Source organism: Natrix helvetica (genome assembly GCF_964273705.1).
Source record: "Natrix helvetica genome assembly, chromosome: 1".
NCBI lineage: Eukaryota > Metazoa > Chordata > Lepidosauria > Squamata > Natricidae > Natrix > Natrix helvetica.
The window spans coordinates 302,251,627-302,267,312 of NC_138548.1; positions in this window are offsets into that span (position 1 = coordinate 302,251,627).

The following is a 15,686-nucleotide window of genomic DNA, read 5'->3' on the forward strand; positions in this document are numbered from 1 at the left end:
TCAAGAAGCAACTGCACTTTCTTGTTTTTCTTCAAAAACTTTTTGCTCTCATCCAAGAAGCTTCTTCAGCTCTGACTGGATGGTGGGGAATGGACGTTTTTAGTCTTCAAAGACAAATAAGAAAGTCCAGTTGCCTCTTGAAAAAAGCACCTTTGGGACAACCATGACCTGGATGACTGAGAATCTCCAGAGACATTTAGCTATGCACTTTGGGATGAACACCCTTCGAACAGTACAGGAGTATAAACGGGTCTCCAGGAAAATTGCAGGCTACAGGAACCATTTGAGTTTCAGTTTGAGATGCAGACAACACAGACTCATCTCCAACAGCCTGCATCTGTGTTCAACAGCGAAGGGACATCCTGCGGAAAGCATAGCACCACAACACAGTTCTTTCAGCAGTTCCAAGAAGGCTCCACACCCATTTGCACTACTCTGGCGACCCTGGGGACATAGACAAACCCCCAACAATTCTCCAAAAGAATGCAAATGACCAGCTGTCTGCAAGGAATATAAATCCTTCCATTATCCACCATCCAGTCAAAGCTGAATAAGCTTCTTGAATGAAAAGTGAAATGTCTTCAAAGAAAAACAAGTCCAGTTGCCTCTTGAAAAAAAGCACTTTTGGGGCAAAAACTTGGCTGATTTCTTTCCTCCGAAAAAAGGAATTTTCAGTCAGCAGTAGGCACCCAAGAGCTGCCAAATATACAGTGTACTACAAATGTCACCAGTTCTTTGTCACTGGTCCTTCTGTCTAAGCTCAGGGAATGTCTAGAAAGTATCAGGCTGCCCATCCCTACCTTCAGTACAAAGTTGTGGCACCAGAGAGGCTAGCTTATTTATTAGTTTAAGTAGTTGTAGATTAAGTGGAACTCAATGGCCGTACATATTGTATATGCCTCAAAAATGTAAATCTCTAAAGTGCATAATATTTATTGTTTTTCCCTTTATAGGAATGATATCTGTATTTATTAAACCATAATGTTGGAATGCAGAGTCATAAAACTGGATGGGGCCTTTGAGGCATCAAATCCAATCCTTGCCTTGTATTGAAATCCCAATTAAAACATTGCAGTCAAATGAAACACATTAAGGGAAGAGGAGCCCACCACTTCTATGGATAATTGATTTCACAGACAAACTGGTGTCTTCTTATTTCTAGGAGGTTTCTTCTAACATTGAACCAGAATCAGTCTTCTTGTATTTAAATCCATTAACCTGTACTCTGAAAAGATTTTTTAAAAAGTGTTGTTTCTTCTGAATGAATATATTTTCAACATCTTTGGAAAGTGCTATAATATCTGCTCAGTTATCCCTTCAAGGTTAAACACATTCACTTCCTTCTATCCCTCTCTTGATAGGAGTTATTTTCTAATCTCTTGATCTAGTGTCGAGTGACCTTCTCTTTAAACCAGATCCAGTTTATTTGAATTCTTAAAATAAAGTGTCCAGAACTCACTGGTAGGACATCACCAATGCAAAATTATTTGTTTTATAATTATGTATTCAAAATAAACTAAAAATATTACGACCTGTGAATTAAGGACATAACTACACTTACAAGTAGTCCTCAACTTATTACCACAATAGGAACCGGAAAATTCATTATTAAGAGATACAGACTATATTGATTTTTGTACAATGCAGGATGGAAGGCTAAGCTTTGTTTGTTGGATCTGTTCTCTTAGTCACACATTGTCACCAAATAAATGGTTCACAAATTTCTACATATTTTTCTTGTGTGATTTGAGCTGGGGTTGTGCAAGAACAAATCAGGATGAAATCCAGACATGCTGTGAGGGAGAGAAAATTATTTATTCCTACAAGCAAAGAGGTTTTCTTGTGAGGGTAACTACAAAGAAAATGAAGTACAGAGAGATTGTTTTACAAGAGGGACTGGTCCTTGGTGTGGGCTTTTGTATAAGTGTGGGCTGGTGTGTGTATGTGTATAAGTGCTAGCTGTAGTGTGTGTCACACTTGTAGGGCATGGGTGTGTGTATATGTTGGTTCCAGTGTGTGACTCTGTCAAGGGATCAATCTTAATTGTCCTTCCTTGTGTCTGTTGGTTTGCCTTTGTTGTGTAGATGCTGTCTTGGCAGCCTATTTCTGAGTTTGGGCAAATGTAAATGAATGGGTGCTTTTCCTGGTTAATTAGTCTTGCCCAAGTAATTGGTTTTACTATTTATCATTTGATTAAGGACTCTTAGCAGTAGATCTTTATTAAAATTTACCTGTTAAATTGCAACATAGTTTCTAGTATTGATCAGTTATTTGACAAATGGGAGAAAGAATCTTCTGAGATACTACTGATTATTAAAATTATTCCCACAATATTCAGGGGAAAGCAATAGAATTTACTGCTGCAGATGATTGGTTGGGTCATGAAAGCATAGCTCAACTAATCTTAGAAGCTGTTTATGTTTCTTGGAACTTAATTGCAGAGAAAGATAAAAGATTAGTAGTACACAACATTCCAAGTATTTTGTCCCATAACAGATTTGTTTGATCAGCTTGTTCTACCAAACAGATTGGGCAGAGTGAGTGCAGGAGAACACCAGCTAGAACATTGGAGACCTAATCATGAACTTGATTTATTTGCAAACAGGAAGTATCCATGGAATAATGACTTCATGCTTAATTAGCAATCTGTTGCTAAACTAACTGATGACACATTTATGATGTTTAAAAATGTTATCTTGATTTTCAGGATTGTGTCTAAGTTAGCTATGTCATCTGCCCCTTAGTAATACACTTAATGTTCACCATGCTGCCTAGTTAATGTCAACCATCACTCATATCTGTAAACTACGCTGCCAGATTGGCTTTCTATTTATCCATAGTTTAATCTGGAAGAAGCGTATTTGAGTATAAAATAATTAATGATTTATTGAAAAGTTATTTTAATGAATATTAGAACACCTTGATATCACATATAACTTGCCTGCACTCAAGGTGCTGTAAATAAAATGGAGGCTGACCGTCTGCAAGGAAAGAAGGTTTATTTGGTTTCCAGAAACTTCAGTGACTGTAACAAATGTTTCTGGGGTTGCTGAGTCCTTGGCTGGGTGAATGGATGGATCTATATAGTGTTCTGATTGAGATGTTCCAGGGGGTTGTGCAATGTAGTGAGCCTTGTGCCTTTTGCTATTCTAATGGTGGTGGGTTAATCCTATTATGTCCTAGAAGTCATGTCCTGTCCTTAGAATTTGGGCAGGGAATGTAGATTTTAAGAGTCTTTGTTTTTTTACTTTTAATCCCTTCTGGGGAAGCAGTGCTGAAGGCATTTTGTTTATGAATAGGCTAGCCTGGATTATCTAATGGGCACAAAATATCCATCTCTAAAGATTTCAGGCATCTGCTGATGGCTGTTTCCTATAGCAGAAAGACGGGGGCTGCTTTCTGCCTTTAAGACCATGTTTCTCCATTTCTCTTTTGGGGAAATATTCTATGCTGCCTGTCTTAATATTAAGAATAAAAATATTTAAATATGGGGCGGGGGGCTTCTTACAATGTCAAAAGCTGATATGAGATATAACATCAAACTTTATTTTTAATTTATTATCTATGTGTGGTTGTTGAAATGTGCATGTTTATTTATTGGATTTTTACCCCACATTTATTACTTACTAAATAATTCAAGGTATTGAACATACATAATACTTCTTCCTCCTACTTCCCCCACAATGATAACTTTGAGATGGGTTGGGGCAGAGAATGACTGACCCAAAAACAACCGATTGGCTTTCATACCTAAGGTGGGACTAGAATTTGTGTCTCCATTACACCAAATATCCTGAAAGATGTCATAGCCGGGTATGTTACGTATGGACGGATGTCAGAAATCTACATCAGTTTCCATGCTCGCCGCGGATTGGCTAGAATCTAAATAAGTTTTCATGCTCACCGCAGATTGGCTGTCCCAACCGTGGGGAATTTGAACTGGTGTCATTGGCTGGCTGGTCTGCCTGGAGCTCCTTAAAGGGCGAGCTCCGGCAGCCCCGCTGGCAGAACGCAGTCACATTTTGCTGGAAATAAAAAGTGCTGAAATCACTAGCGACTCTTGCTTCCTGCATTCGTGCCAATCTAACACTGGCGATGAAAGACAAAGGGACCTGAGAACCTCCTTGTGAACTATGCAGCTGTCTTGCAACAAGGACCCCCAACCACCTGAATGAATGGCATCGCAAGTACCGCCTGCTCCAGCGATCTTCGACCCGCAGACAGAAGACTGGCACACATACATGGGCCGTTTCAGAATTTTCCTGGAGGCCAACGATTACCAGGACAGGCCAGACAACAGGAAGCTACCATTATTCCTGACCTACTGCAGCACCAAGATCTATAAAATGGCGCAAATGATGATCGCCCCAGCAGATGTGGAGACCGTCACCTGGGCCACCCTGCAAAGCACCCTGGAAGACCACTACGCACTGTCCGCCGCCCCCATTGTCAGCTGGAATGGGTTTTACCACCGGGGCCAACAAGAGAGAGAAATTGTCAATGATTTTGTGGCCAGCCTCCAGGAGATCGCTACCAGGTGCGAGTTCATAAATCACAACAAGATGATGAAGGACCGGATCAACCTGGGAATGAGAGACTTCTCTTTACAAAAGAAACTGTTGATACAGAGAGGATCTCATTCAAGGACATTGTCAAGGAGGCCAGGGCTGCGGAATCATCAGAAACTCAGCGGCAAATGTGAGGAAGACCAGTGGGGTGCACCACACATACCGGGAGCCTGACTGGTCAACCGAAGTCCCTGAGTATGATGACGACTGGGATGACGTAGATGACACCACCCACTGCATGTACCCAGAAAGGCGGCAGAACCCCAGGGACATGGAGAGCAGGCAGCCACATTGCCCGGGCTGCATGGGCTTCCACACAAGGGCAACTTGCCATTTCCGGGACGCGACACGCCACCGATGCCAGAAAAAGGGCCATATTGCCGAAGCCTGCAAACCCATTCCCTTTCATCCAAAGCCTATAGCCCCATCTGGAAGACCAGGGAATCCAAGAGCCAGCCAACAATGGAGCAGACGAAGAAAGGACCAATACCAAGCTCCCAGAGAAATCCATCACACAACAGTGGGACACACAGATGCATATGAGCAGGAGAAATACCACGTAGTCGTGACCATTGAAGGGGAACCATGCAAAATGGAGCTGGACACAGGGTCATATTTCACAATGCTATCCTGGCAAACAATCAAGAAGTTGAACCGAGCTATAAGCAGGAAGTTCCTGAAACCGCCAAATGTCCGCCTGAATGACTATCAAGGGAACCGGATAGAGGTACCAGGCAGAATGGAGGTCAAAGTAATGTTCCACAAATTCCAGGGTCGGCTGCCGCTCACGGTCGTTGGCAGCCACCAGCCATCACTGCTGGGAGTAGAATGGTTTAAACCCCTGGGCCTGGACATCACCGGACTGTACCGCATAACCACCCATGAACTGGACCAGCTGTTGGTGGAGTTCACAGATGTTTTTGATGGAGGCCTTGGTAAATATACAGGAAAATCCATTTCATTTAACCTAGACCCCCATGTAACCCCCACCAGGCTCAAATCCCGAAGGGTACCATTTGCTTTGCGGCTCAAGGTCAAGGAACAATTAGACAAGCTCGTTGCCCAGGGAATCCTCATGCCAACCGACCATGCGGTGTGGGAGACCCCCATAGTCACCCCCGTGAAGCCAGATGGGTCCGTCTGCCTCTGCATGGATTACAAGTGTACCCTAAACAAGGCCCTCCAGCAGAGTGCGTACCCAGTGCCAGTAGTACAACATCTGTTGCATTCCCTAGGAAGCGGGAAAGTATTCGCCAAGCTGGACCTTGCCCAGGCCTATCAGCAGCTGCCAGTAGATGAAGCCACCACTGAAGCACAAACCATAGTGACTCACAGGCGGGCATTTAAATGTACCAGGTTGCAGTTTGGGGTCAGCGTAGCCCCAGGACTTTTGCAGTGCCTAATGGAGCAGCTACTGCACAGGATCCCAGATGTGGTGCCATACTTCGAATGTGTGCGCGAGACCTTGGGGAGGTTCCAGGAAAAAGGACTCAAAGTAAACCCTAATAAATGCAAAATCGGCGTAAGGCAGGTAGTGTTCCTGGGCTACCTAATAGATGGGTTGGGCATCCACTCGACCGACAGCAAGGTGAAAGCCATTAAGAATGCCCCCACCCCGAAGAATAATGCAGAACTGCAAGCCTTCTTGGGACTGTTAAATTTCTACAGCATTTTTTTACAACAGAAGGCCACCGTTTCTGAGCTGCTCCACAAGCTCTTGGGAAGACAACCCCGTGGACCTGGGGATGGAAGGAATACCAAGCATTCGCAGCAGTTAAAGACCTCCTCTCATCCGACAGTGTTCTGATTCATTACAACCACACATTGCTAGTCCGGATCACCTGTGACGCTTCCCCTTTCAGAGTTGGGGCAGTCCTCAACCACCGCCTACCAGACGGAACAGAAGCACCAGTAGCATATTATTCAAAGACCTGTCACCAGCTGAGCACAACTACAGCCAAATTGATAAAGAGGCCTTTGCCGTGGTGGCAAAAATCAAGCGGTTCCATGAGTACGTATACGGAAGACATTTCAAGCTGGTCACCGACCATAAGCCCCTATTAGGACTCCTTGCCAGCAACCAACAGACCCCTCCATACATGTCCCTGAGAATGACCAGATGGGCCATTTTCCTCACTGCATATGACTACGAGCTGATCCACCAACCCAGCAAAGACATCAGCCACGCCAACTCTCTCAGCTGCTGCCGGCTGCCAGAACTAGTGGAAGACCCCACACCCACCGCCCAAGTACTGCTGATTGACATCGACCCAGCCAGCCCAGTAACCGCCAGAGACATCGCTGAACACACCCAAAAGAATAAAATATTACGGAAAGTTCTGAACTGGGTGTTGAGGGGCTGGCCACAGGAGAGATTGGGGGAGGAGTTCCAGAGTTACTACAGCAAGCAAACTGAACTGTCAACCATAAAAGGGCCACGCCCACCCAGCAACCAAGCAGAGAACCTGTTGCAGAAATTTTTCAAGCCCACCCCTGCCTTTGGACAATGGAAAATGGAAATGCATTTTAACTAATATATTCTTCAATGTAGGATTTAATTGCAGTTAATTTCTAGAGATGATCCTGAGGGTCAAATGAAACAGTTTGAAAAGTAATCAAACATCAAATTTGAGACACAGCAGGTAGTTGGTTAGTCACCAAGTAAGGACAAGAAGTAATATCTGTGGCCAAGGCAGACCCTACTCACTCTTCCTATGTTCAAAGGGCAATTCCTAAGCTGCTTGTCCCTCATGCTGCTCCCAGATGTTTCTTCAGAAATTTTAGGCTAGATTTCAATGGGTTGGCAAAAAAGCCAGGTTCAGTCCAGACTAGCACCATTGCAAATATTACAATTGATTCTTAGTCAAAAGGCCAAGAACTGAGGGGAGCCCATTATAACCTGCAATCTATCAAATGTTCTTGGCCCAGACTGTCCTTCTGCATCTCTATGGTACTCCAATATGCATTCTTACAAAGTACAATTATCTTGAAGTTTAAAATTAATTTTCTTCTCTGTTGCTTTAATGCCTTTGGCCTTAGAGACTGCTTTAAATCAATGTAACTTAAGAAAGCTATTGATAAAATCCATTTATTGGATTTTTCAGTGGAGACCTTCTGGGCTTAGGCTTTGAAAATGCCATAAGCATTTGCACCAGATTCCTATTTATTATCTATTACAATATCAATATCAAAGTTTTTTTAGGATTTTGATCTTAGCCAGATACACACAGGGGGAAAAAAACTTATTTTTTATTTCAAGTGTAGTCAGGATTATAGCTTATCCCTTCTATTTGATTTGCAACAATCACCATTCCTTTTTGACTGCTAGAGATTTGGCATGATCCAAAAAGCAGTCCTTTAACTGCTTGCCTGTTGTGTGTTAAAAACAACAACAGATGAACTCTAAATAAGAACCGTCTTCTATTTGTGGCCTGCTTAAATTTCCTGAAGTTATATAAAACCGGGATATGATTCCAGCCCTAGAAACACTTGTACATGGCCCAGTTTTAGCACTTAAATTATAAGCTGTAAGAGGATTCCTTGACACACATCCAGCAAACAAGGGGTAGGCTGAATTTGTGTGGAAGGTTTTTTTTTAGTCAACAGACGCCCAAGGACAAATCAGGGTTCTTTGTTGTAGAAAAGTACTGTGACGAGTAAGCAGTAAATATGAGGCACTACTTACATAAAGTTTCCTTTGAGTCAAATTCAACTCTTTGTGATTTTACAGATATACTGTAGTTGTTATGGAAGTGGTAGGTAAAATAGTTTGTCATTGCCTTCTTTGAACTTTATCTCTCTTCCCATATAGGCCTACACATACACATTCTATCACAGTGATGGTGAACCTTTTCGGCACCGAGTGCCCAAACCGGAATGTGCATGCATGCCATGAATGTGCACGGGCGAGAGTGCCAGAAAGCCAAAGACCAGCTAGCCAGAGCACATGCACACACCGACAAGCTGGTCTTTGGGTTTCTGGCACGCACATGTGTGCAGGCCAGCTGGTCTTTGTGCGAGCCGGAGCACCGGAAAACCAAAGGCCAGCTGGTTGGTGTGCACATGCCAGTTTTTTGGCTGGTTTGCGGGTGGTTTTCCAGCTGTTTGAGGTGCGTTTTCAGGCTATTTTTGCTGCCATTTTCAGGCCCAAATGCCCTCCAAAATGGCCCTGAAATGGCCCAGAAAATACCTTCTTTTGGCTGTTTTGGGGGGCATTTTCTGGCGCTCCAGCGCCTGCGAACAGCAGCTGGCAATGGTGCGCATGCCCCCAAATAGGGCTCTGCATGCCACCTCTGATACACGTGCCATAGGTTCACCATCACAGCCCTATCAGAACACAGTCAGGCACCCTCTATGTTTTAGTATTCCTGCTGTTGTACTGCTTTCTGACATTCAATAATTGAAATGATGCTTTAAAATGGCATTGTAGTGAGCTATTTTCATTTGTAAATTCCCTTGAAATCATTTGTGGAATGGTTGAACAATGAGGGATGGTTAAGAATTTGGCTTAGTTCATTTCTGAAATGAAGTTAACAAAATGGTGTGTTTTCCGGACTCTAAAAAGAAACATTGAGACTGAAAGTGAAAAAAAGACAAAACTAATAGATTTATCCATGCTGGCAAAAGGCTTTGAGGCTATGAAGCTCTTGAAAGTCTGGTAATCAATTCTTGCATGCAACCATGATCGTGATGTTGAATTAGACCTTTTCCTTTGTAATGGGTCTTTCAGGGCAACACGAACCTTTTTGGGCCAGGAGGAATTGTTTTTACTAAATATAGTTAATACAATTTCGCCTCGGTTAATTTTTTTTAAACATTATCAGTTACCAACCTTTATTAATTGTCTTCATAAAAAAGGATGGAAGAATTTTTTTGAAAATGAAGCTGTGGAAGAAAGCAAAACAGATGGTTTTTATGCAAGTTGTCAGCAAAGACACATAAGCTGCGTTGCAGCCAAAGGCTTACATGTTTCTTTCATTAGAGCACCCAAAGGAATACATTAAAAACAACTTAAGAATGGAAGAAGAAACTCATGGTAATTTTTTATATTTTCCCATAGTAAGGCTCCAAAGGAGCATACTGTATTGGCTTTAAAGATTATTGCTGGCTAGAGTTTATGCTTGTGAGCGATGGTGGGATTCAATAAAATTTACTGCCGGTTTTGTCGGTGTGGCTTGGTGGGCGTGGCGTGGCTAGGTGGGCGTGGCAGGGGAAGGTTACTGCAAAATCCCCATTTCCTCCCAATCATCTGGGACTCGTAAGGCAGAAAATAGATGGGGGCGGGGCCAGTCAGAGGTGGCATTTACTAGTTCTCCGAACTACTCAAATTTCTACTATCAGTTCTCCAGAAATGGTCAGAATCTGCTGAATACCATCTATGCTTGTGAGGTACATATGAGCCCAGGATATTGTTCATTGTGTTAAGTATACTTTTGTATTTATATTATATGAGGTTAATGATGTCTTCGTGTGCTAATCAGTAAAACTGATCAAATACAAGAAATACAATTTATGAAGCAGAAGAAAGCAAATATTGAAAAAACAGCGGCGGCACCAGCAAGTAGTTTGAGAACCAGGCTTCCTTTCTGTGTCTTTGCCGAACAAGGAAGTCCCCACTAAAGCAGACTGAAAGAAGGCAATAAAAAATAATTTTCAAAACCAGCTGGGAATTTCCTCTTGCTTCTTTACATACCCCCTTGCAGGATTTCCACGTAATCACATGACATTTCAAATATGGATATTTCGTGAAATTTCAGGCAAGGATAATAAACATCACTATATTTTCTTTTAAAATTACATCTTTATTTTTGATGCCTGCCAATTTGTTCTAAATTGTGCCATAGTACCTGGCACCGAAAATATTGGCATAAATCATATTTATACAACATTTAAAAGAGACAATAAAAATATAGGAAGGGAGCAAAAAGACCATGATGCATCCTGTCCAATAGCCAACACCAGAGAAGCAGGGATTAATACCAGACAATCAGGCAGAAACAATGCCCTAGTCAAGGAACTACTGAGGAGTTCCCCAATACTACACCCCAATACTGGGGGGGGGGGAGTTATACTGCATTTAAACAGGGAACAAATCCCATATACACCAGCATATTACCTAGTTGGATAATAAAATATCAGCAAATGAACAACCAAGCTCCAAGGACTCTACAATCCAATTCGTGATACAGAGACAGAGACACCATTGAGATAATCAGATTTGTACCACTGAATTAAATTGCTGCTGTTCGTTTTGGTTGGATTATATGCACAGAAGGTTGCTGCAATTGAAGCAATGGTGGTACTTAAAACTGAAGTGGTCTGTGATAACAAATTACATAAACATACTCATGATCCCTATTTCTTACTGTGACTTTCCCTGAAAGGTATACATTTAATGTATACCTTGGCTGAAAATACAGTAGTGCAATTATCTAATTATGCAACTTCAGGTGGAATGTACATGGAGCCATGAGAGAAAAACAGGAGACTAATTTAGCCAGCTAGATTAGGTAAATCAACCCTGCTGCTAGCCAACTGATAGACCTGCCAACTGCAGGATATAGTTAAAAAAAAAGTCACAGCCAGCAGCCACAACAATGCAAAGGAAACATATTGAAGTGCTAAGCGCATTTTTTTTTAAAAAAAGGTTTGTCCTTCAATTATATCATTAAGGCTACCTACTTGATTGCTTTTTCCCATAACCTGCAGGCATCCTTGGTAATAAATGTCACAGCTAGATTATCCCCTGGAGTGAATTGGCTTTGTCAATGGCTGAGAGAAAGAAAAATGCCATGTTATGAATTAATGCCTGCATATTGAGTTGTTTTGATGTATAAGTAAGATGTTTAATTTGCATATCTCTTTTAAAATAAAAACAAGCATTTAATGATAAATCCTAGAAAGAGTTGGATGTGTTTCAGAGTCTTTGGCATGTATACTTAGCAAGTGTAATTAGTATAAGAAACTTAATACCTTCTTTAATATTCCCTGAGATGCTGTGTTAATGCGAGCAATTTTTTTCCCCCTTGAGGGTGACCACAATATCCACCTGGGTGTGCTGCACTAGAATTCCTTTACATAATCTTATCAATCATTTGTGCTTCAAATGTTGCCTAAAATATTTCAGGGGGGGGGGATCTTAGGTGCAACATGTTGAAACAGAAAATCTGTATGGTATTATATTTCAAACTGAAAATAAAATTACAATATTTTGAGTCTCCTGCTGCATCAGAACAATTTTACTTACCAATTTAAAAGTCTAAGACTGAATCATTGCAGATGTGAGATGTACCACGTTTTGCTTGATCAATCTTCTTTCAAAAAATGAGTAAAATATGGTTCTTTCATCAGAAACAATACTTTTATACTTTTATACAAAAAAAAATAAACCCACATTTTTCCTCAATTAGTGTTCAGTCACCAATATTTGTATAGATACAGGAAGTATGGTTCATTTCACTAAATATGTTCTTTAATTCTTTTTTATTCATCTGTTTTTATTCTTTTGGGTGTTAGTGGCAAAATATCAGTGCCTCTATTGGTTTTTCTTCTTTTCAGAATACTGGTTTCTTCTGCTTCATGACTAACAGATTTTAACTGAGAAGCAGTTTGATCTAGAGGTGAAGGCACCAGGGTAGAAACTGGTAGTCCTGCTTTAGAAACGAAAACCGAGAAAGTGTCTTTGGGCCAATTACTCTCTCTTAACCCATCTCACAAGGATTGTTGTAGGTCACGTGTGTCAAACTTGAGGTTTCACGGTGTCACGTGATATATTATGACATTTTCCCCCTTTGTGAAGCTGGGGTGGACGTGGCCTGTGCGTGACGCATCCAGACCGTGGGCCACCAGTTTGACACCCCTGTTGAAGGTAAAATAGGAAGGATTTTTGTGAATGTTTACCACCTTTAGTAACTTATGAAATAATAAAAATCAAATAAATGAATAAACTGTGAAGGCAAATTGTAATTTATTGATAGCTCTATAAACAATGTTATGATTTCTATTGATAAATCTATAAATAATTTTATGACCTCCATAATTGTCAAACTGCAATGATAATGTGAATTTCCGTAGCTTAAATAGGGTTATGGTTCAGTTAATGTTAGCATGGCCTAACCTTAAGATAAAAGAGCAAATCTAATCTGAAATTAAATGTCAAGAAATAATAGTTGCCTCAGAAAACATGCATCTTTTCTACCCCTGAATTAAGGTAATGGATAGTGATAAAAAAGGGATCAGGAGAACAGGTAGTCCTCAACTTATGACCACAATTGAGTCCAAAATTTCTGTTGGTAAGCAAAACAGTTAAGTCAGTTTTGCCCCATTTTACAATCTTTCTTGCCACAGTTGTTAATCACAGCAGTTGTTAAGTTAGTAACACGGTTGTTATGTGAAGCTGGCTTCCCCCTTGATTTTGCTTCTCATGAGGTTTTAAAAGGTGATCACATGATCCCAGGACATTGCGACCATCATAAATATGAATCAGTTGCCAAGTATCTGAATTTTGATCACATGACCACAAGGATACTGCAATGGTCATAAGTGTGAAAAATGGGCATACATCGTTTTTTCAGTGCTATGGTAACTTTCAACCATCACTAAATGAATGAGGATTGCCTGCATATGGACATGAACAAATTACAAATAAAAAAGCAAAATGTTTTTCAGGAAAAAATATGTTTTATTAAGCTTTGAAATAATAGTGTTTTTTTCTGAAAGGGGTAAAGGTACATTTTAGGAGTAACAAATACAGTATAGTTTGCACACTAATTCTATAATATGCAGTATGCAGTTGTGCTTGTGTAAAAGTGAGCTATTCAAATCTGAGCAGCTCAGTTCAGTGTTGACATTACTAAAGGCTCAGCAAATAATATTGTATAGCAGGAGTTGATAACCTTTTACCCTTGCAATAGCCAGCATGGCCAATAAGGAGGGATACTAGAACTATGTGGTTCAACTACATTTGTTATACTATAAAATATGAAAATGGAGCCAAATATGAGCAACAACTGAAGCAATTAAGCCTAAACAAGCCAACAAGTTCTTTAACTCCTCTAGCCAATAGCCTTCAACCCAGTGGTGAAATTCAAATTTTTTTACTGCCAGTTCTGTGGGCGTGGCTTGGTGGATGTGGCAGGGGAAGGATACTGCAAAATCTCCATTCCCTCCCCACTCTGGAGCCAGCCAGAGGTGTCATTTGCTGGTTCTCCAAACTACTCAAAAATTCTGCTACCGGTTCTCCAGAACCTGCTGAATTTCACCCCTACTTCAAACCATTAATATCTCCCAATAGCTAAGAGTTTTCAGGACAACAGATATTTGAGAAGGGCACATACTCAGACCCTGGTGGTAGAATGCTCCTTGTCCTCTTCTCCCAGAAAATTCCATTCTGAGACCAGCTCATACTAGGATGATGTGAACGACATAACAAATTCCAACAAGTAGACACAAGACACAAAAACAAGTCATTGTTGAAGAATATTCAGGAAAGAGGAAAATCTTGAAGAAACAGAAAGAAATATGAAGAGACCAAACAGTCATCCCAGCATGTCTCATGCGCCTTGGCAATTGCTACATAAAATCCATGTGATCCCGATGATTCTGTCAAGAACAGTCATCATCACATAATCCATCCTGAAATTTGCACAGTCACTGTTCATCTTGAAGTAGTTGTCCTTTGTAGTTTTATAGAGAACAAGGAGGACGATCTTGTGAATGCAATCACATGGCCCTTAGACGAGTGCTATAATTTGAAGCATCTGGAGCAATTTGAACCAAATGGATCTAAGATGTTTTTCACTTTCTCATTATTTATTAATTAAAAAATACACAATCATATAGAAGGGGGAAAAACAAAGCATATGTTCAGACATATAGGTACAGTATATGGTTGTACAGTAAACATTTCGAAGAATGGAAGATGTAAATTGTTACAATTATCCACAGTTAATCTGTATTGATAAGGTACTGATTCATTAATTGCTAATAACATAAACTATAAACCATGTTGGTCTTTCCAATACTGCACAATAAAAAGCCTTTTACTTGTAAGTAAACTAGAGAAAATCCATTTTTTTGTCCAATGTTAACCCCCATATGATAGGAGATGTATGTATGTATGTATGTATGTATGTATGTATGTATGTATGTATGTATGTATATGCTGGTATATATGCTGGTCTTGTTATATTCGGGTCTTTTCCCATGTAAGATTGAGATTGTCTTTGCAACATTTCAGCGAGGTCTCACTCGCCATCTTCAGGCTGGTGTTTTCGGCTTAAAGCATGGTCGGAGCTGCCGTCTTTCTATAAATCTTGGTGGGGGTTTGTGGAGTGCTGGCTTTGTTTCAGTAAGTGGATTGATTGGATGTGTGGTTGTATCATGATTGGTAGATTGTGCTGATTGGTGCTGGCTGTGTGTCTGTTGGTTTGTGTTGTAACGGCCTGCGTGGTGGGTGGGGCTCATTTGTTGACTAGGGCTATTTCCAGATGTCTAGTATGAAGTATCATCATGTTTATTCATGTTGTGGGGGTGTTTCTCTCTTTCGATAGCTTCCATAATTATTGTCTTGTTAAAGTGTTCTGTTTTGGAGATTAACCTGGTTCCTTCAAAATTGATTTCATGTCCTGTAGCTTTAAGGGGCTGGAAAAGGGAGGAAATAGAAGCAAACAACCAACTTCCCTTTCTGGACGTCCTAATCTATAAAAAACCCAATGGCTCCCTAGGACACATCATCTATCAGAAAAAAACACACACCAACCGCTACTTAAACACACAATCCCATCACCACCCTGCACAGATCAACTCTGTAGCCAGGACCCTCATCTCCAGAACCAAACACCTAGCCGACAAAGACCACCTGAAAACTGAATTACACACTCTCACAAACGTATTAATCTCCAGCGGATTCCAAAGAAAAACAATTACCAACCTAATCCAAAGGGAGACTCCCCCCGAAAACCAAGACACAGTACAGGACAACGGCATCACCCTCCTCCCTTACATCAAAGCAACCACAGATAGAATCAGCAAAATTCTCCAGAAAAACAATATCAAGACAGCCTTCAACGCCGACCAAAAAATAGCCAACATCTTAAGAAACCCCAAAGACAAAATCCA